The sequence below is a fragment of the Leopardus geoffroyi genome, chromosome B2 (genome assembly GCF_018350155.1).
Source record: "Leopardus geoffroyi isolate Oge1 chromosome B2, O.geoffroyi_Oge1_pat1.0, whole genome shotgun sequence".
In the NCBI taxonomy this organism is placed as follows: Eukaryota; Metazoa; Chordata; class Mammalia; order Carnivora; family Felidae; genus Leopardus; species Leopardus geoffroyi.
The window spans coordinates 87,876,569-87,896,943 of NC_059332.1; the positions used below are offsets into that span (position 1 = coordinate 87,876,569).

Below are 20,375 nucleotides of genomic sequence, written 5' to 3' on the forward strand. Positions count from 1 at the left end.
CACAGCTAGTCCTGATACCAACAAAAGCATTTTCAGAGTAAAGATTTTATATGTGAGTGTGTACATATGATATATAGGATATATGTGTTTATATGTATGCATGTACACATGACATATACGTATGCATGCTATGTATATGCTATATGTGTATATGATATGTGTGTACATGTGATATGTGTGTATAATTTGTATGCATGTGTATGACACATGTGTATCTATATATGTGTGTACCTTATATGTGCGTACACATATATGCACTACGTGTTTATCCATTTGCCCCAAACTAATGAACTAAAAAATAACTTCCCTTTGAAAGATATAAACACTCACTCTAATTTATCCCATGTTTCTTAAGTACAGTAATGATAATAGTGATAAAAATAACTTGTATCTTTTTTAATCTAATGCTAAAAATTTTCTAGATATCCTAGTCATGTAATGACATCTAAATTATTTTTAAAATCATGCAAATATGGGTTCAGATGCAGTGGAAGAGTTGAGAGGATAGTGAGAGTATGGCTGGAGGTGTTTTGTGCCCCTCAAATCTGCACACTGCCAGTCTATGCAGCAGCCTTGGGGGTAAATTATTTTTAGTACTATTATAACCCTTTTTTATTATTTGAATAGCAGTTTTATGACAAAACATTTATATTCAGGCTGCCTTTGTACTTGACTGAAAGACAGCAATCATAGAGAGTGATAAGGCAACAATGGTAATGATAACTGCATTTATAAAGACATACAGAATTTAAATGGGAGTTCTAAAATAGACTGACAGTAGTTCTCTACCTGAACCTGGAGCAGAGATGGGCAAGGTTCTTGTGGCAGAGATGCCTTTGCTATTTGGGGGCAGATGATGATATGTAAGTGTGTGTGTGTGTGTGTGTGTGTGTGTGTGTGTGTGTGTGTGTTCCTTTGTCATTGTTTCTTCCTTTTAGTTAAATGTACTTGCTAGGTAGATGAAGGGTTAGCAATAGCAGCATAGGGACATTCTATATTCAGATTAACTATTATCATAATTTTGTCAGACTATGATACAATGTGACTGCATTTCTGAATAAACTATTTAACTCAAGTATGAGTTCTTAGAAAAATTGTGAGTTTTTTGCTCTTATCTAGCATTGGTCTATTTCTCTGTCTCCTGAAAATCTACCTCTTATGAGAAATTGAAAATTTGCTCTGTGAAAGAAAGGAGCATGGGAATAGGAGGGACCCCATGTCTTTAAACATAATTAAATAGTAAGAGGCCATTCTGTTTACTTGATATCAATGTTTTCCATATATTTTTATAGTTTCATTAATTTTCCCTGTTCCTAATGTTCTGACCATAAGTAAAAGCTAAGCTGCTTCTGGTCCAGTTACATTCTTTTGTTTTTATTTTTAAATACGTGGTAAGTATTAACATTCTTGATGTAACATAATAAAAAGGGTTGACGTTGTGCAATTGCCTTGTGATGTACATAAAACTAAAACTATACAATGTGGGATAGAAATAGTATCTTCTCTTCCCGAGATATCCCCAAGGTCTTTTAAAATCAGCCATATATTGCCAAAGTCTATATTATGTCTTTCTTTGCCTCTTCTTTTCTTCAGCAAAGTTAATAACTTCTACATGAAAGGAAAAAAATCAATTTATTTACATTCCACCTTGATTCAAAAAGAAATTAAGGTGGCTTACAAAGATACATAACATAAATTTAAAACAAAGTGAGGGAAATGAAGCCAAGGTAAAGCCAGAGAAAGGAAGGGCAGAGCATGAAGTGTGACTATGGAACCAAATGCCCACTCTGAAGCCCTATGTATTGGTCACAAGTGAGCCACATGTTTAGTCCTCAGCTCTCTAACAACCAACACAAAGATGGAGATAATTCCAAGATGCGTAGAATCATCATCAAGAGAATAAACTGATTCTTCAGGAGATGTGCAACTATTCCAGGTACACAGGCTCATGGGAAATTTAACTCCTGGGTTTTCATAGAGCATTGTGTAATTCAGGGAAATCTGTTTTTTTTTTTTTTTTTAATTTTTTTTTTCAACGTTTATTTATTTTGGGGACAGAGAGAGACACAGCATGAACGGGGGAGGGGCAGAGAGAGAGGGAGACACAGAATCGGACACAGGCTCCAGGCTCTGAGCCATCAGCCCAGAGCCCGACACGGGGCTCGAACTCACGGACCGCGAGATCGTGACCTGGCTGAAGTCGGACGCTTAACCGACTGCGCCACCCAGGCGCCCCGGGAAATCTGTTTCTTAACTGTAACCTATGATCAACACACACACCAGTGTAATGAGAACTAGTTTTTTGTCATGTAGCATCTTGGTAAAGGAGGTCTGTGAAAGCTAATCTAGGTTTGTTCATTTTTTTCAGTAGTCCTTTTTGAGTGTCTCTTATGTGTTATCTGGAACCAAAACAGATGGGGAATGGTAATGTTAGAGATGTAGACCCTGCCCTCATCAAACTTGCAATCTTTCCTTGACAATCGACATTGACAGATTAGTTATAGGTGGGCAATGGAAAGTCTTGCAGGTGGTCAGTAGAAGAAGGTTTAGATTTTGTCTGGTCGTCTAACCTAATCCAGGGTCAGATATCACAGAGGCTAAAGAAATACAGGGACTTCATAAAATTTAGACATCTCTGTACAAATGACAATTCTATGAATCCAGCTTTTAATTTGTGTCAAGTAGTGGTGGCTTCAAGACTGTACCTCCTGAAAAGAGTCTGAAAAGTGCTTTTATTCTCTGTTTCCAGTTGGGAGCAAAGCCACATGACCCAGGGATCAGTTGGCCTGTGACTAGGAAGACAGTGAAAATTGAATTTCATATTTAGTCATATTCTATTTGCCCATATGGAGGAAAAAGAGAAAGAAGTGTTTATAAATGCATTTTGATTGCTTAATTCTTCCATTGTGGGTTCCTTATCTTTTACAATATGTTTAGTCTTTTCTTTAACATACTAACCTGTGTCTGTAGTATTTTTACACACAGTCGCTATTGTCAGTCACTGTTAATAGCATGTTTCAGAAAAGAAATTGTTTAGAAGCAATAATTATATACCAGGAAGATACATATTCTATATGGAAAATAGCATTTTATGGCATGAAAGAAATAGTTTACTTTTTCATTAATGATCTAATTGGACTGTAAATGCCCCTATTGTGTTTTATTTAACTTGTTATTAATAGTATTCAGCACAGTTTCACTTTCAAATATAGAGATATAGCATTTCAAATGATCTTTTTGATTCTGTGTGTCCCTAGGAATTATCATGTTTGTTTTTCCAAATCTATAGTTATTTCCCTTCACGTGATTTATTTGTTTCTCTTTTGGAACTGGTTGTGAAAATAGTTGGAGGGAGGAGAACAATGTCTAGCAAAAGGATTATGAACCCAATATTACGATGAAAGAATGAAAAAAACCCCCCAAAACTAGTGGATTCTAGCTTCATGGTAAGGTAGAAAGAATACCTATTTATTAAAACTGTTTTTTTTTATTTTTCAATGTTTGTTTTTGAGAGAGAGAGAGAGAGAGAGAGAGAGCGCACGATCAAGCGGGGGAGGGGCAGAGAGAGACTGAGACACAGAATTAGAAGCAGGCTCCAAGCTCTGAGCTGACAGCACAGAGCCTGTTGTGGGGCTCGAACTCACAAGCCATGAGATCATGACCTGAGCTGAACTTGGATGCTTAACCAAGGGACTGAGTCCATAAGAGCCCCTAGTAACTGTTTTTAGATAATAGGCGACACAACTTATCAACACAATTGGTATTTAACTGAGTGTCTTTACAAACATGGAAGGGATCTGGCAACTTCACCCAGAACAGTGATTCCCAAGTCTAACTATTTGATTAGCAGTCTTCCTTTCTTGCCTCACTTATATACATAGGCCCTGCAGCCACATTAAGCATCCCCCGACATTTTTTCTCTTTTATTCTTCTGTCTTTTTTGGTCCAAAGTAATGGAATAAAGAAATTATTTTTATTACTATTGACTTGAGTTTAGAGAGGTTTAGAAGAGCTCTGTGTGGGGTAATAGAACTTGTCTCCTGCACACTCCCATCCTAAGGAAAACAGAATTTCTTTCTTTAAAGTGGGTATGTCTGGGCGCCTGGGTGGTTCAGTTGGTTAAAGGTCTGACTCTTGATTTTGGCTCAGGTGATGATCTGAAGATTTGTGAGATCAAGCCCAGCCTTGGGATTCTCTATCTCCCTCTCTCTCTGCCCCTTCTCTGCTCATGTGCATGGGCTCTGTCTCTCTCTCTCTCAAAATAAATAAACCTTAAAAAAAATAAAGTGGATATGTCAGTAATAAAGGGGATAGGAGATGGGCAGTAGTTTCATCTATCTTCTGGATAATCCAGAAATATAGTTTTATGTATTTTTTGGGGGGGGCAATCCAGAAATCTCTTGACCTTTAGAATACTCCTAGAATAAAAGTCTTCATGCGGCTCTGCATTTCCCCCACCCTCCCTTTCCAAATCCCATCCCACGACCATCTAGAGCTTAAAGCTGTATGTAAAACACAGAAAATATGTCCCCTTTCCTCCCTCTCAAAGAAATATAAGCCACAGAAATACTGACATTCTTTTTCACACTTTTACATACTGATTCTGGGAGAGCCAACTAATTTGGTTCTGCCTGCCCCTTGAGAAACAAACAAACAAACAAACAAATAAAAATTATATTTTCCCCCCTGGACCATTTTAGTTAATGTTTATTGTTAAATTTATGTCTTTCTTGGGGCTTAAAAACAATGGTATGGAGGTGCATCCCGATTTTTTTTTTTGAAATGCATTTAGACTAACTAGAGATGGGCATGCAGAATATTAAGCAAAAACCCGAAGCCTCCCCTGTAGTTGCTAATATCTATTGGATGTAGCCATTATTAATTCTTCATTGGCCTTTGGTTTCGTAGCTTACAAAAAACTGTTATGAGTATGATGGACAAATGTACTCTACAGCTACCAGAAGCCTATATCAATTCTTAAAAATGAAAGATGGCTCTACTCTACGGCATAATATGGTTTCTTTGAACATTAGGGATTCTGGTCTAAACTCATGCATAATTAGTTATACTGTAAAACTAAACAGATTTTCTTCTAGGTGGCAGGTTCCTTTCAGGCACGTAATGACGGAAAAATAGATTTGTTTCTTCAGATCTTTTTGTTTTTTCTTTAGCTTCTTTGGCAAAAGCTTTTTTTGCACAATGGAATGCATTCCTCCACTAGACTCCACTGGGGAGGACTTAAATGTTAACCGTATTAGGACACTGGGAAACAATTAACATAAGTTAGGTATAAGAAAGGAGAAAAATTATATGTGAAATAAAAAGAAAAAGATAAAGTGGCTAAGAAAATAGCAAAGAGTCAAAGAGGAAAAAGAAATTGTTCTTAATCTATTTAAAAAGCAGAAGTCTCAATATGGCATTGTATTTCCAGAAACATAAATTTCTCCATGGGCAAACATTTCAATTTTTGAGAAATGAGATTATATTAGAAACTTTGAAAAACTTATCTTCAGGTAAGATGTGTTGCCCTGTTGAATGGGATTTAGAAACTTTTTATTCAAAATAAAATGTTCATATGGGGGTGCCTGGGTGGCTCAGTCAGTTAAGCATCCGACTTCAGCTCAGGTCATGATTTCAAGGTTCACGGGTTCAAGCCCCACCTTGGGATCCGTGCTGACCGCTCAGAGCCTGGAGCCTGCTTCGGATTCTGTGACTCCCTCTCTCTCTGTCCCTCCCACTCACTCTCTGTCTCTTTCTCTCTCAAAAATAAATAAACATTAAATTAAAAAAAATTAGAATGTTCACAGAAAAGAAATTATAGCATTGTTTAAAGAGGGACACTTTTTTTTGAGAAGTAGCAATAATTATTACATTTTAGAAATCCTCTTCTTTCATAAAGAATTATAGTTGTAAAGATATAATGGATAAGTTGCATTGGTAAGAGTTAAAGATGTACGTGAATTTATACTTGACCAAAAGGCCAAGAAGCGATAAAGAGTACATGAATTTAAAGGATAAAAATCTCCTCCTTCCCTGGTCCTACTCTTTTTGTTTGTTTGCTTGTTTGTTTTGGAAAAAGATGATAGAAGTTTCATTTTGTGGCCAGAAAGACACGTCTTAAATGTCTAACTCGATAACCAAAAACAGTGTTTCAAGCTCAGTCAAGTAATTTCCTTAAAGGGATTGGGAACTACCAAGTAGCAGCTAAGTATCGACCTTAAATACGTCAAGTTCTCATTTTTGCTTCTAATTTTCCTTCCTGTGTACATATGGAACATGATGGCAGACCCAAAAGATGGTACTAGTTGGTAACATGGCAACATGCTGTTTGATTTTCAGAAGTACCCTATTTTTATATCCCTAAATGCTGCATTGAAAATTTTAATCCCAATAGTTTTACAAGATTAATTTGTCCACTGCATATAATTCACTAACAACACCAATTTTGGGTAGCTGTTTGGTGGGGATTGATAATGACAGTACTCTTGAGTGGCTTTGAAAAAAAAGGTAGAGTACTAGTGGTTATGAGAGGATAAATAAACGTTTAGTAATGTATACTCACAGGTATTTAACCCAAATAGAATTCTAATTGTAGAATCTTAGAGCTGGCAGTGTTCTTAAAGGTCATTGACTGTAATCCCCATAATGTAAGGATTAAAAAAGTGAGGCTTAAAATGGAATTCCCAAGACCCCAAGTTATGAGAAGAATAAATAGTAGAAATTATGTCTTAAAAACTAAACTTTTCTTCTCTTTCTTTCTGGGCTTTGGGCTCTTCAGTAATGATTAACCCCCTACTTATATGTTACTTTATTGCATTTAGTAGGCTGAGTAAAAATGTAAAGATTATGATTCCATTATGCACAAAATTATTCTCTGACTACTTGTATGATTAACTCTGAGTATTTGGGCTCATGTATAACATTTCACAGGAAGCAATTCGTAAAAATACACTTTTGTTTATTTTTGCTTATTTTAGGTTTATAGAATTGTCGAGATGAAATTAATCTCTAATATATCAACTCAGTTTAATTCTCTTATTTTACAAATGAAGAAACTAAGGTCAGGGAGATTTTTGTCACTTTATACCAGGTTCATAGCCCTTAATGATTGGGTGAGTGCTAAAATGCCAGGTCCCAGGATTCAGTCCATTGCCCTTCATACTCTAATGTATTACAGTCATTCCATTTATAGTTTATAAAAAATGAAATTATGAAACATTTGAAGCATGAAGAAAAATATGAATAAAAGAGAGAAAAGAGAATAATACAACTAATACCCATGAATACTAGGGTCTTTAAAATCATAATGTTTTGCTCTATTTGCTTCAGACCATTTTGTGTTTTCAAGAACAAAGCAGATACAATTTAGCCCTCTGTGTACCCCTCTTCATCTTCCCTCTTTATATTTTTGTTTTAATATGTAATTTTTCAACTTTTGTTTAGAAAAATTTTAAACTTACAGAAAAGTTGAAAGAATCTCTCAGTGATCACCATGTAACTACCACTTAGATGCTTCTATTAACATTTTAGTATATTGCTTTGTCCCAGATCTATTCATTTAGTTGTTCCTACATTCTTTGATTCATCTATTATTTTTGATGCATTTCAAATGAAAGTGCAGACATCAGTACAATTTCCCCTAACACCTAGCATGCATATCATTAATTTGTGTTCTATTTACATTTTCTTCTTTTGGTGTAAAATTTACATACAATGAAATACAGAATTCTTAAGTGTAGTTTCATTGAGTTTTTGATAATTACATGTACCTGTATAAGCATCCCCAGGATCATCCTGTGAAACACTACCATGACCCCAGAAAATTCCTTCATGCCCCTTCTCTGTCAATCCCTGCCCAGCCCACTTAGAAACAGCTACCATTCTGATATTTTCCATTACAGATTAATTTTACCTGTTTTAGAATGGAATAAAAATGTAATTCATACAGTAGGTTGTTTTGAGCGAAACTTTTTCACTTAGTATGTTTTTGAGATATATCCATACTTGGGTGTATCAGCAGTTAGGTCCTGTTAATTGCCAACTAGTATTTCATTGCACAGTTGAATTGTGGTTTGTTTATCCACTTTCCTTTTATTAGAATGTAGGCTTTTTAATTTTAGTTTATTATAAATAAAGCTGCTATGATAGCCACTCCAGCTTTGTATTTACTATTTAAATGGTATATCTTTTCCCATCTAATTTAATTTAATTTTTTATACATTTTTTAAGTTTATTTATTTTTTTTGAGAGAGAGTGTGTGCAATTAGGGGAGGGGCAAAGAGAGAGGGAGAGAGAGAATCCCAAACAGGATCCACACTGTTAGTGTGGCCAGTCAACCTAGGGCTTGAATTTACAAACTGTGAGATCATAACCTGAGCCAATATCAAAAAAGTCAGACGCTTAATCCACTGAGCCAGCCAGGCACTACCCCCCCACCCCGATCCACTTAATTTTAAATTATTTGTGTCTTAGTATTTAAAATTCATCTCATATAGGGGCGCCTGGGTGGCGCAGTCGGTTAAGCGTCCGACTTCAGCCAGGTCACGATCTCGCGGTCCGGGAGTTCGAGCCCCGCGTCAGGCTCTGGGCTGATGGCTCGGAGCCTGGAGCCTGTTTCCGATTCTGTGTCTCCCTCTCTCTCTGCCCCTCCCCCGTTCATGCTGTGTCTCTCTCTGTCCCAAAAATAAATAAACGTTGAAAAAAAAAAATTAAAAAAAAAAAATAAAATTCATCTCATATATACAGCATAGACTTGGGTCCTGCTTTTAAAAAATCCATTGTGACAATCTTTGATTTTTAAATGGAATTATTAATCTACTTACATTTAATGTAATTATTGATGTGGTTGGATTTAAGTCACATTTAAAAAAATTGTTTTCTCTTTTTCCTCCTGTTTTTTATTCCTCTGTTTTTACTTTGCTGTCTTACTTGGACCATAGAAATGTTTTTAGAGTATTTGGAATTAATATATATTTAATGGTTACTCTAGGGATTACAATATATATCATTAACTTCTCAGTATAATTAGCATTAACATTGTATTACTTTAAAATGTGGAAACTTTGCAACTGTATAGGCCTATTTACTACTTTCCACTATATATATATATATAATGTGTGTATTAGTTTTGCCTATACTGTAGTTCAGTTGCTAAAGCAGGAACAATTCAATGCCAGATCATTTTTGAAAATTCTTAATTTTGTTTAAAAAAAGAAAATGGAAACTAAGAAGAAATTGTGAATGAAATAATATAAATAAATAAATAAATAAATAAATAAAGGGGCAAGTAGGTAGCTTAGTTGGTTGAACATGCAACTTCAGTCAGGTCATGATTTCGTGGTTTGTGAGTTCAACCCCTGTGTTTGGCTCTGTGCTGACAGTTGGGAACCTGCAGCCTGCTTCAGATTCTGTGTCTCCCTTTCTCTTTACCCCTCCTCTGCTTGCATTCTGTCTCTCTCTGTCTCTGTCTCTCTCAAAAATAAACATTAAAAAATTTTTTTAAAAGAATGTAAATAAAATAAGATTTAAAACTATGAAATGGCTGAAATCTTAATAACCTATGATAAAATAATAAAAAGTAATCTATAATAAAGATAAGAAAATAAATATTTTCTTAAAAATTGTGGAAAATTATCAGTGAAGTCAGAGACAAAAACATCTTAAAGTTTATAACCTTAATATTAATGTTTAAATGCAGAAGATACATGACACAGTCTTTTTTGACTGATTTGTTGACAAGGTGATCACATATCAAAAGAAAGTTTTCAGAAGCTGCATCTAGATTTTTTTTTTTTTTTTTTTTTGGCAGTATATAGGACTCAGATGGGGTAAGGGGGTGGTGAAGTATCAAGCAGGCTAAGCAATTATTTGACCACTGGTTTTGCAACTTTATAGTCAGGCAAGAGCACAGAAGGGTCTTTGTCTTTGGGGACCCAGGGCTGATGATGGCTATCCTGTAACCAGGTCAGTTAGTAGAACTAAAATTAACTAGGTAGTGGTACTTTACTTATGTAGGTAGGGAAACAGCAGTGGGTTCAGCCACTTTATTCAACTCCTTTTGTGAAGTCAGAAGTTGACTGGCCTTGTGTGGAAAATCAATAAGGCATTTATAAACCTTCATGAAAAAAAAGATTTTTGAAAGGGGAATATGTCGGTTACATGGAGAGATGACCCTGTGTGAAGGTGGGAAGGGTTAGAGTAAGCGGATTAAGCTGCAGTGACTACAGGGAACACATGCCAGTATTTTTGATTTATGTTAGCGTTCATGTAGTGAGCACTATCTGGAGAATAGCAGTGCTTTTCAAACCCTGTTGATGAAGCCTTACGCACACATTGTGGCATTGGGAAGTTGCTGGAGTGTACTATGCTGAAGGATTCTGTTTGGGGTTAGCTGATGATCCTTTTATTTCTTAACGGATGTCTGGTCTAACCTTTATAGTTTGGATGGATGATATTTAGGTTCAAACTTCCTGCTCATGCATAGGGAGATCAGTGATTTTTCTTTAAGTATTCCTGTACACTCATATTTACCGTTGTAAACTTTTAGATTTGAATGTTTTACCCTCTTCCTCTCTTTTTCCTCACTGCTTTCACTTCTGCATGATTGTTTAGGGTGAGCCTAGTTGTCATGGACGTGTTAAGTGTCAAATATATGACACTCATTTATTTTAACTTTGGTTAAAATTTTAACTGGTCTGCATTTGTACAACACTTTTAGTGCCCTGACAATTTGCTTTTATGAATTAGGGGTATTGATTCTAATAGACTAAATTACTATTGGATTCAGAAACATGAAACAGTATAAAGGATTGTAGATATACAACTGCTTTATGAATGCATGCCTCTCTATTGAAGAATGTTTAGCATTATAGGAATTGAGTGTATTTTCTCAAAGGACAAACATGTTGGTATGAGACACTACGCAAGTGGATGGGCCTTTAGGCTAAATCTGCCTGTATGCCCCTCAAAGCTTTCTTGTTGTATCTTATATGATTTTCACTGCTGAAGCTGCCTTTTAATTTGTAAATGTGAAATGGGCTGGATCAAAGTCTTAGAAGATTCAAGGAATCTAATCCAATTTGATGTAGAGCAAAACACAATTTAAAATCTAAATAATTCCCAAACTCAAGAAGCTGCTTTCTGATCTACCTTCTTTTCCAATCATCACAAAGCGAGACTCCTGCTGTAATTTTCTCTTCCCAAGATAGGCAACTCTTCTATGCATCTCTCTGGCAACCTTAAAAAAAATTACTCTTGCACTGGTTCATTTGATTTAGTGGTCTGGAAATTTGAAAATGAGGTTGTCTGTTAAAGGTGACCCCCTGCAGTGGCTTTGGCAGCATGGGGTGTTCCGGAGCAGGGAGCAACAATGGCGGGAAGCCCCTTGAAAGAGCAGTGGTGCTGACATGATTGGGCAGAGCAGTAAAGGCTGATTTCCTTACACTGAAGCTCTTCTGCCCCAGGCGTCTTCCTCTGACTGTCACCCCATTAATGCACAGCAATTGCTAGACAGTCTTCAAGTCATCACCTTCTGAAAAACAACAGATGGGTTAACTGGCTTGAGGTCAGTCAGTGAGTCAGGAGCAGAGCTGGGGTTAAGTCCCCAGTCTCCTCATACCCAACCTGGTAAAGGACCAAATGTATAGGCTGTGGTTCCATCAGCATTTCTAATGCTTGGGGAACAAGCTCATTAAAATGGCTCTAAACTTATTAAGCCAGGTTTATATCCTGTTCCTTTCTCTTTTGTTCTTTCTTTCTTATTTCCTTCTTCCCTTCCTTTCTTCCTTCCAAAAGATATCCTGAATTGATCATGTACCACTTACTATACATATCTGCAAAGATGCTTCCTAATTACACTGTCTGCCTCTCTTTGTAGTCTCCTTATATCAAATGATAATATTCCCATAGCTCATGGCACTGTTATCATTAAAAATATAAAATCTGAAATTAAAACATTACAAAGTTTACCCTTGAGTTTTAGAAGAGGAAATTTTTTTTTCTTCAGTGACTGTTTTGATTCCATATATGAGTTTCCTCCACATTTAAGTAGCAGCTACTCTTTTGATTATGTGTAGGGGAGAAGGCAGATCACATCTAATTGATATCTGCATACAAGAAAAAAAGTGATTTTTAGTTAAGTTCATACTTTGAATTTACAATCAGACTTTTATCCAAAGACACTTGAAAGATATAAAAATTAGCCACTGAGTTTAAGTACTTTATTCTGACCAATTGCCAAAACCAATCAAGGCCATAAGAGACAGAGAGATGGAGTGGGGTGGGGGCAGGCGAAAAAAAGGTGGGGGTGGGGTGGGACAAAAGAATAACTTTAAAAAATGGAATTAATTTTATAAACAATTTGGAAAGATGGATAATAGACTTGATTGTGAATGACAGCCTCTTGAATCAGTGGTTTGTAATCATTTTTAAAATTTTTAATTTTTTTTTGTTTCTAGACCTGGACTCTGAATAAAGTTTAATAATGTCATGAGCTCTTTCCCCAGAAATATACATATGTGTTTATCATATGTGTTTATCATATGTAACTTTTTAATACAATTTCAGGTATTAAACTCCCTTAAAGCCCAGTCAATGCTGTAGGTTAAGAAATCTTATACTTAATTAAGGCAAATAGAAAAAAATCTAGGGAAAAACCTCAAAAATGAAATATTTCTTAATAATACTGGACTTAAACTGAGAATTTTTAGCTAAACTGTGGACTTCTGACTTGCTTTCTCATATATCACCTTACTAGTCAATAAAAGCTACCAACTCTCACTTTTGAAATTCTCAATCCTCTTATGCTGTTCTATAAAACAGTGCTCTTAATTAATTAATATCATCATAGGATTAAGCAGTGAAAGGAATTGTGAGAAGTTATTTGAATTTATAATGCAACCCTTGGCCATTAGAGTAGGACAAACCTAATCCATTCTAAAAAGTAAAATTACTATTAAAAATTTCCAAAGAAAATTCTACAACTGTTTTCAATAGCTAATGTCAATATCTAATACTTTCCTGTAAGAAAAATAATTTTTTTTTATATCTGACCTCAATTCTTCATACTTCAGATTAAATATTTATTTATTTTTTTTATCATCACTGGGAATTGAACCCAGCTGGTCAACAACTTCTGTGTAGTACTGCTCAGAGTAGTACCTTATTTTTTTAATCAACTAAAATATGTAGATAATAGGTTGTTTTGATTGTATATTTAGTCTTGATCAGCTCCTAAAAGATTTCGCGGTGATTTAAACTCCTTGAATTTCAGCTTGCGAACCAGAGTTTCTTTGGAACAAGCAAAACATGTTAAAATAGCAATTACTCTTGTAATTGCAAATAGCTGAAAGTTCCTAGATTTTTGATGCTCTTATTCTAGGTTTGATTTTCAATATGTTTTTGATTGCCTCCCTCAAATTTCTTTGCATTTTCTTGTAGTTTTATTTTTTTTTAAATCATGTTTATAGTTTTAAGCTCATCAGGAAAAAAAAATAGAAGTCAGTTGGGGGATGAAATGGGAAGGAAGCAAAAGAAAAATTTTCCAATCCCTTAAGATGCTATATTCTTTTTAAAGAATTCCATTCAAGTAAGAGTATTTTCCTGATCACTGTATGTTCATTTTCAATTAATATATTAATTAAACTTGCTTGTGGATTCTTTGCAAATTCAACCTGTATTATAGTTAAAGGTTCTAAGCTTTCATCAATGAAAGGGAGCAGTTTGGTTTTTGTTCCCCACTCTACCTTTTTCCTCTCTAAAAATGGCTGGAAGAAGTTTTTTTTTGTATTTCCATGGTATTCTTGTTACTAAGCCATTGATCCTTTCAAGTGTAATACACAGTACAGTGTTTCTCAGTGGGAGATTTGTCTTCAGTATCTCCGTAGGTTATTCAGGGTGGCATATCCTCTATTGAAAGGTCTCTTTAGTCCTTTTCTGTTTCCTAATCATGACCTTATATATTGACTTCATGTCCTTAACTGCAACTCCCCTTACTTGAGACAGTATTTTTAATTCAGGAGGCCTTTAAAATTGCTTTAGCAAGATATTAATTAAAAATAGGAATTCTCTGAGTCATTTTTGTACATTTCTTTTCTCATAAATTATTTTAGCATCTCATACTCAGTTGCAGCAGATGACACAAGATCACAGTCTCACAAACACACATGATAAACGTAATGCAACAATATTAGAAATCAATAGTGTGTGTTTTATTGTATACTGTACCTAAAATATACAATAGGGTGACTTACATAAATCATTTATTCCCAGTCATGATTGATGACCTCATAACTCACGAGTGACGGGGCAAAGCAGAGCCCCAAACGAGTTATGAAATGTCATCAATAACAAGTGGAAACAAATGATTTATCCAGTGTCACAGCCCATTGTATGTTCAGTTTATGCAACAGCAGTTAATGATAAAAACACCCAAAATGGGTGCAGCTTGTATTTTATTCATCACATATGCACATACTCTTCCTACACTATTTTACACTAGGTTAGTGCTTATTGTCCATGAAGAAAATGATCAGGGTTGAAATAGGAAAGTGGGTTGATAGAGAAGATATGATCTTTGTATATATATATAAATCCTTTTGGAATCTCTTTCCTCTTGACTAGGCTTTTCCCCTTACTTTCTTTTTTCAAAAAATATCTATCCCTTTTCTAGTAAGGAAAACATTGAAAAGAATATCTGCAGCTATGTAATTCAGTTTGTTTCTTTCTCAGTTGACATTCTAGGAGAGAGAAAAGTTAGCATGATTTTTAAAGTTAAAGGATGTTATATGACTTTAACACTATTTTTTACTCATTTGATTTTTTTTTTCTGACTATATAGCTTAGGAACAAGGAGTTTTATATTTCCATATTCAAAGGCAGTAAGAATCTGACTATTAAACTGTTTTATTTTGCAACATCATTCTATGCATCCTATGTATTTTGGAAGTCCTGCATGTTTCACATAGAAATCTTATTTGTAACATTAAAGTGCAGTTATAGTTTCACTTCAAATTTAGAGATAAGTTTCACTAAAGTTAGGGATATTGGTGGTTGCTAGAAGCTTGTATTTGAGGTTAATGTTATGAGTTCACATTCTAATTCCTTAAAATTGATATTAACTTTTGGGAAAAATGCCATTTAAAGAGAATGTCAGGTTCTTTTGAATTAAAAGTCTGTCCCTTGTGACACTCTCCTTCAATAGTTATAATATTGACTCACTAAGAACCCCAGAATCTTGTTAGATACAATTTTATTAAGTGAATTTAAGAGACTGTAATATGGTTATCACGCTGTGCTGGTTGTTGTACAAAGTTAAACAAATCTAGCTTTTACTTGAAATGAACATTTAGACAAAAGATAAAGGGGCAATTAGACATAAAGATATCTTTGTGAGTCTTAGCAGTTATAGAAAGCACATACTGTTTGTAAGCATTGTATGAAAGCAAATGTGTGTCAACCTCTACACCTCCGTTTTGATTCCTCTGGAATATATTTCCAAAATATACCCCGAATCTGCCTGCTTTTTCAGATATCCACTGTTATTGTAGTCTAAGCAAATATCTTTTCTCCCCTAAACTATCTTCTGTGGAAGCTTGCAAACTTGATTGTCTATTTCCTCTTGTCTCCCATCAACATATTCTGCATGTAGTAGCTTTGAGTGATCTAAAACTGCAGCACTCCCTGCGGTAGCTCTTCAGTGTCTGTGCAGTACATTTAGAATACATCTAACCCCCTCTAACTGATCTGTAAGTGGTCCCTGTATAACTCTCCACGCTCATCATAATCTATTTTCTCTCCCATTTTAGCCACATGTTCTTTTTTCATTTACCCCAAAGGGGCTGGCTAAGCTCCTTACTGCTTTGGAATCTTTTTCTGTCCTATTCCCTTTGCTTGGAATTTGTCCTTTTGCTTGGCTGTCATCTGCTCGTCGTTCAGATCTCTCCTAACATGGCTTTTTTTAGAGAAGTCCTCCCTGAATTTTGTGCTAGTCAGGCCCGCATTGTAATCTGTCAATCTACTTTTCCTTCACAATGTCTGCCACAACTTTATTTTCATTTTATTTAGTTCTTTTTCCTGAAGGTGTTTATCACAACTTTAATTGTATATTTCATCTCTGTGATTATTATTTTCAATACATATATCCCCATCTAGGCCATTAACTCTATAAAGGAGGGCATATAGATTTTATTAATTGCTTCTTTTCAGTATCTAGAACAGTGCCTGATACCTTAATAAGTATATGTATATTTTTGAAAAAAGGAGAAGGTTTGAAAGTGACACGGTAGGAAAAATTAATAATTTCCATTGAATTATTTCTTATTCATTGGTCATCTACTATATAAAGACTACAAAACTCAATACTGTGGAGATTTACTAAAGAATTTGAGAAATTGTTTTTTATCCTTGGAAAGCTTATATTAAAATTTTTTTTTTCAACGTTTATTTATTTTTGGGACAGAGAGAGACAGAGTATGAACGGGGGAGGGGCAGAGAGAGAGGGAGACACAGAATCGGAAACAGGCTCCAGGCTCTGAGCCATCAGCCCAGAGCCTGACGCGGGGCTCGAACTCACGGACCGCGAGATCGTGACCTGGCTGAAGTCGGACACTTAACCGACTGCGCCACCCAGGCGCCCCGGAAAGCTTATATTAAATATGAATTCCTAAAATCAGTTCAAGTATTTATTGAGGATACATGAGTAGATCAGAGGCAGAGCTAATCCTGGAAGTTTACTTGATATTGGTGAGTTGAACCTCAATTTAAAAATATAAGGAAAAGATTAGCAAGTGGGAACGGAATGAACATTGTTATTTCCCATACTGGAGTGTGCATATAATCATGATAGAACAAATTATTTGAAAGTTTCTACTTTGTTGTTATGGCCTGGATTGTGTCCCTTCAAAATTCATACATTGAAGCCATAAGCCCCAATGTGATAGTATTTGGAGATGGGGGGTCTTTGGAAGATAATTAGGTTTAGATGAGATCATCAGAGTGGGGTCTTCACGATAGACTTAGTGCTCTTAAAAGAAGAGACTCCAGGGACCTAGCTCTCTCTCTCTCTCTGCACATGCACTCAGAGGAAAGGACATATGAACATATAGCAAGAAAGCAGCTGTTAGCAAGCCAAGAAGAGAATGCTTATTTGGATCTGACTATGCTGGTATGGTCTTAGACTTCCAACCTCCAGAACTGTGAGAAATTAAATTTCTGTTGCTTAAGAAATATCCAGAGTATGGTATTTTGTTATGATCCCACATGACTAATGCACTTGAAGATGTGCTTTTCTGGCATAGAAAATTTCTTGATTTGAAAAATCTAAAAATAGATTTTTAGTCTAAGCTGAGAGGCTAGAAAAATGAAAGTGATTGCTTATCAGCTATGTACCTTGGTAAAACTGTCCAGTGGCATGGGCATAAGAAGATAATAAGATGACATAAGAGATACCTCCTAGAAATTCTATTTGCTAGTATTTTGAAAATAGTTAATACTAATATTTATGATCCAATCTTAGACTCTGTCAGTAGGGTATAGTACTTGACTTTAAGGAGATAATAATTACTTCTTCTTTCAACTATAGTTATGGTTTTGTTCAGGGCATCATATTAATAACCTAGAATATTGATTGTACTGAAATTTACTGGGAATTTTTTTTAACATTTTTAATGTTTATTTATTATTTTTGAGAAAGAGAGTGCAAGCAGGGGAGGGGCAGAGAGAGAGAGGGAGACACAGAATCCGAAGCAGGCTCCAGGCTCTGAGTTGTCAGCACAAAGCTTGATGTGGGCCCGAGCTCATGAACTGTGAGATCATGACCTGAGCCCAAGTCGGCCACTTAACCGACTGAGCCACCCAGGCACCCCTACTGGGAATTTTTTAATGTAAATTTCCAAGCCTTACCCCAGAATTACTGGATTCTAATCCATGTAGGTGGGACTTAGATTTTCTGTTTTAGAAAACAAGCTACTAAATAAGCATTTGAGAAACATTGAATCAAAGCATATTCAGGGACACATGGGAAGGTAAGAGGATATAATATTATGTCTTAGCAAGAAGAGTTGAAGGATTTAGAGATGTTTAGTCTGGAAAAGATAGGACATTATAGTTGTCTTTCAGTATTTGAAATCTTGCAGATAGAAGAATAGGATTTGATTTCTGTCATTCAGAGGACAAAACTTGGATCAGTATGTGGGAAATTTAGGTAGTATGATTTGGCCTCAAAGAGAAGCTTTATTAATTTCTAGTGTTGTTCATAAAATGGATTACATTGGTAATTGTTAAGACCTCTCTTACTGGTGATATTTAAGTGAAGGCTGGATAACCTCTCAGGGGAGAGCATATGAAAAACCTTCCTAATACATTCTTCCTTCCCAAAGGGGAAAGTAGTGGAGTAGATATCAGATTTTCAGTCATGTGAATAACAATATATTTTTTAAAAAATATCTCCTCTGTCTCTAGCACTCTATCTCCTCACTGTCAAGCCAGTGAAGGTCTACCAAAATGGAATCCCAGCTTTGTTGAAGATGTGTGTTGGATTAGGCACTGAGCATGTCAGAAAGGCAGTACTGTGTGGGGAAAAGGTTGGAAAAACACTTAGAACTAAACTCTTAGGCCTCTTGCTGAAAGCAATCCTTCCTTTAATCATACTCAGTTATTGGGGAACTCTTTGTTCTTTTCCATGTCTCTTGCCTAAACTTCTGATTAGAGTTTGCCTAATACCATTAAATATAATAGCTGGTGATGGACTTGGGTGAGTCCCTTTTAGATTAGATTAGGAGTTATTGGTGTCCACATCTGCAGTAGGATGTCTGTAGATCAGTCCCAAATGTTGGTTTTCCAGATGTCACCTTATTGAGCCCATCATATATTATAGGAATTTGAGACTGAATAGCTGTGCCTAGGATGCAATTTGTGGTAGCTGACTCTTGTGGTTGGGAAACTTTGCATGATGATAGCCTGGCAGAGAAGAGAGGATTGGCAGGTTCAGAGAGACTCCTGAGTTCCAAACCTATGCCCAAAGTTGCTAATCAGAGCAAAGAATTGCCATTCTTTGTTTTCATCTCTCTACTAGCCATTCAGGCTACCCCTGTGTAATCTTTGTCCTTTAAAGTCATACCTTAGCTTTAATTTTGCTCTGATTTCACCCAAATAAAGGTGGTTGGAGGATAGGAGGAACTAGAAAGAGAAAATACAGTGAAATTCTCTGTGTTATCCTAGACATGATTCTAGGGACTTCCCATGCACATTAAAGTGATTTAGTGATTTCTTTATGACTGATTTTCTTGCCTTATTCTCACTTGTATTTAAGATAAGTTGAAAAAGTAATGATACAAAAACTATAAAAATTGGAACCAGGTGAAAAATAAATCAGTATGGAATAGTGATTCAATATCATAGTTATAAACCAAAACATCTTTTGTTTTTATTACAAATAGCCAGCCAAGTCTTACCTCAGATCTTTTATCAAATTCTTTGGAATCTGAGCCAGGGTCATGTGCAGTTTTAAAAGGTAATAGATTTGATGTGTAGCTAGAGTTGAGAACACATTTCTTGGGTTAGGAATTCAAGTAGGTGGTTCTGGCTCAAGGTCTGCCCTGAAATCAGGAAATCAGCAGGTCCATTTCCATGATAGCTCACTCAAATGACTCAATTCCTTGTCACATGAGCCTCTCTATAAGGTTTGGGTTTCCTCATAATATGACAGGTGGCTCCTTCAGAACATGTGATATAAGAGAAGAACAAAGGTCAGAGTCACAATGTCTTTTATAACCTACCCTTTTATAACCATTCTACTAGTCACACAGACTAACCCTGATACAGCGTGGGAGGGTGTTACACAAGGCTGTGAATACCAGGAAGCAGAGGTCACTGGGGGACCATCTTGCAAGGTGGTTACCACACGTACCATGACTCATAACAGCTCTCATTCCATGAATTAGAGAACAATTGTTGGAATTTTGCCAGCTCTCAAGAATGTCTATTTCTGGGGCGCCTGGGTGGCGCAGTCGGTTAAGCGTCCGACTTCAGCCAGGTCACGATCTCGCGGTCCGTGAGTTCGAGCCCCGCGTCGGGCTCTGGGCTGATGGCTCAGAGCCTGGAGCCTGTTTCCGATTCTGTGTCTCCCTCTCTCTCTGCCCCTCCCCCGTTCATGCTGTGTCTCTCTCTGTCCCCAAAATAAATAAACGTTGAAAAAAAATTTTTTTTTTTAAAAAAAGAATGTCTATTTCTACTGTAACACCTAGGAAGAGGGAAAATAACTACAGAATGAGTTTGCAGACATGCTGACCTGAATGAAAGGTGGTCTTGGGCCAAAACTTAGTTTATTACATGGCTACCATAAGAGGTCCATGGCGCAAATCATGAAAAGATCTGAATAT

The 20,375-nt window shown here is 35.9% G+C and overlaps 2 long non-coding RNA genes across 3 annotated transcripts in view; one reads left to right on the forward strand and one right to left on the reverse strand.

The window, feature by feature from the left end:
• LOC123608757 overlaps positions 1-20,375 on the forward strand; it is a 413,910-nt gene that overhangs the window by 210,744 nt on the left and 182,791 nt on the right. The gene's annotated exons all lie outside the window — the stretch shown is intronic.
• LOC123608758 lies at positions 11,258-19,926 on the reverse strand. Its single transcript, XR_006717425.1, has 4 exons — positions 19,809-19,926; positions 19,449-19,709; positions 11,968-12,104; positions 11,258-11,530 (listed from the first exon to the last, which is right to left on the reverse strand). It is a non-coding gene; the product is annotated as an uncharacterized LOC123608758 (long non-coding RNA).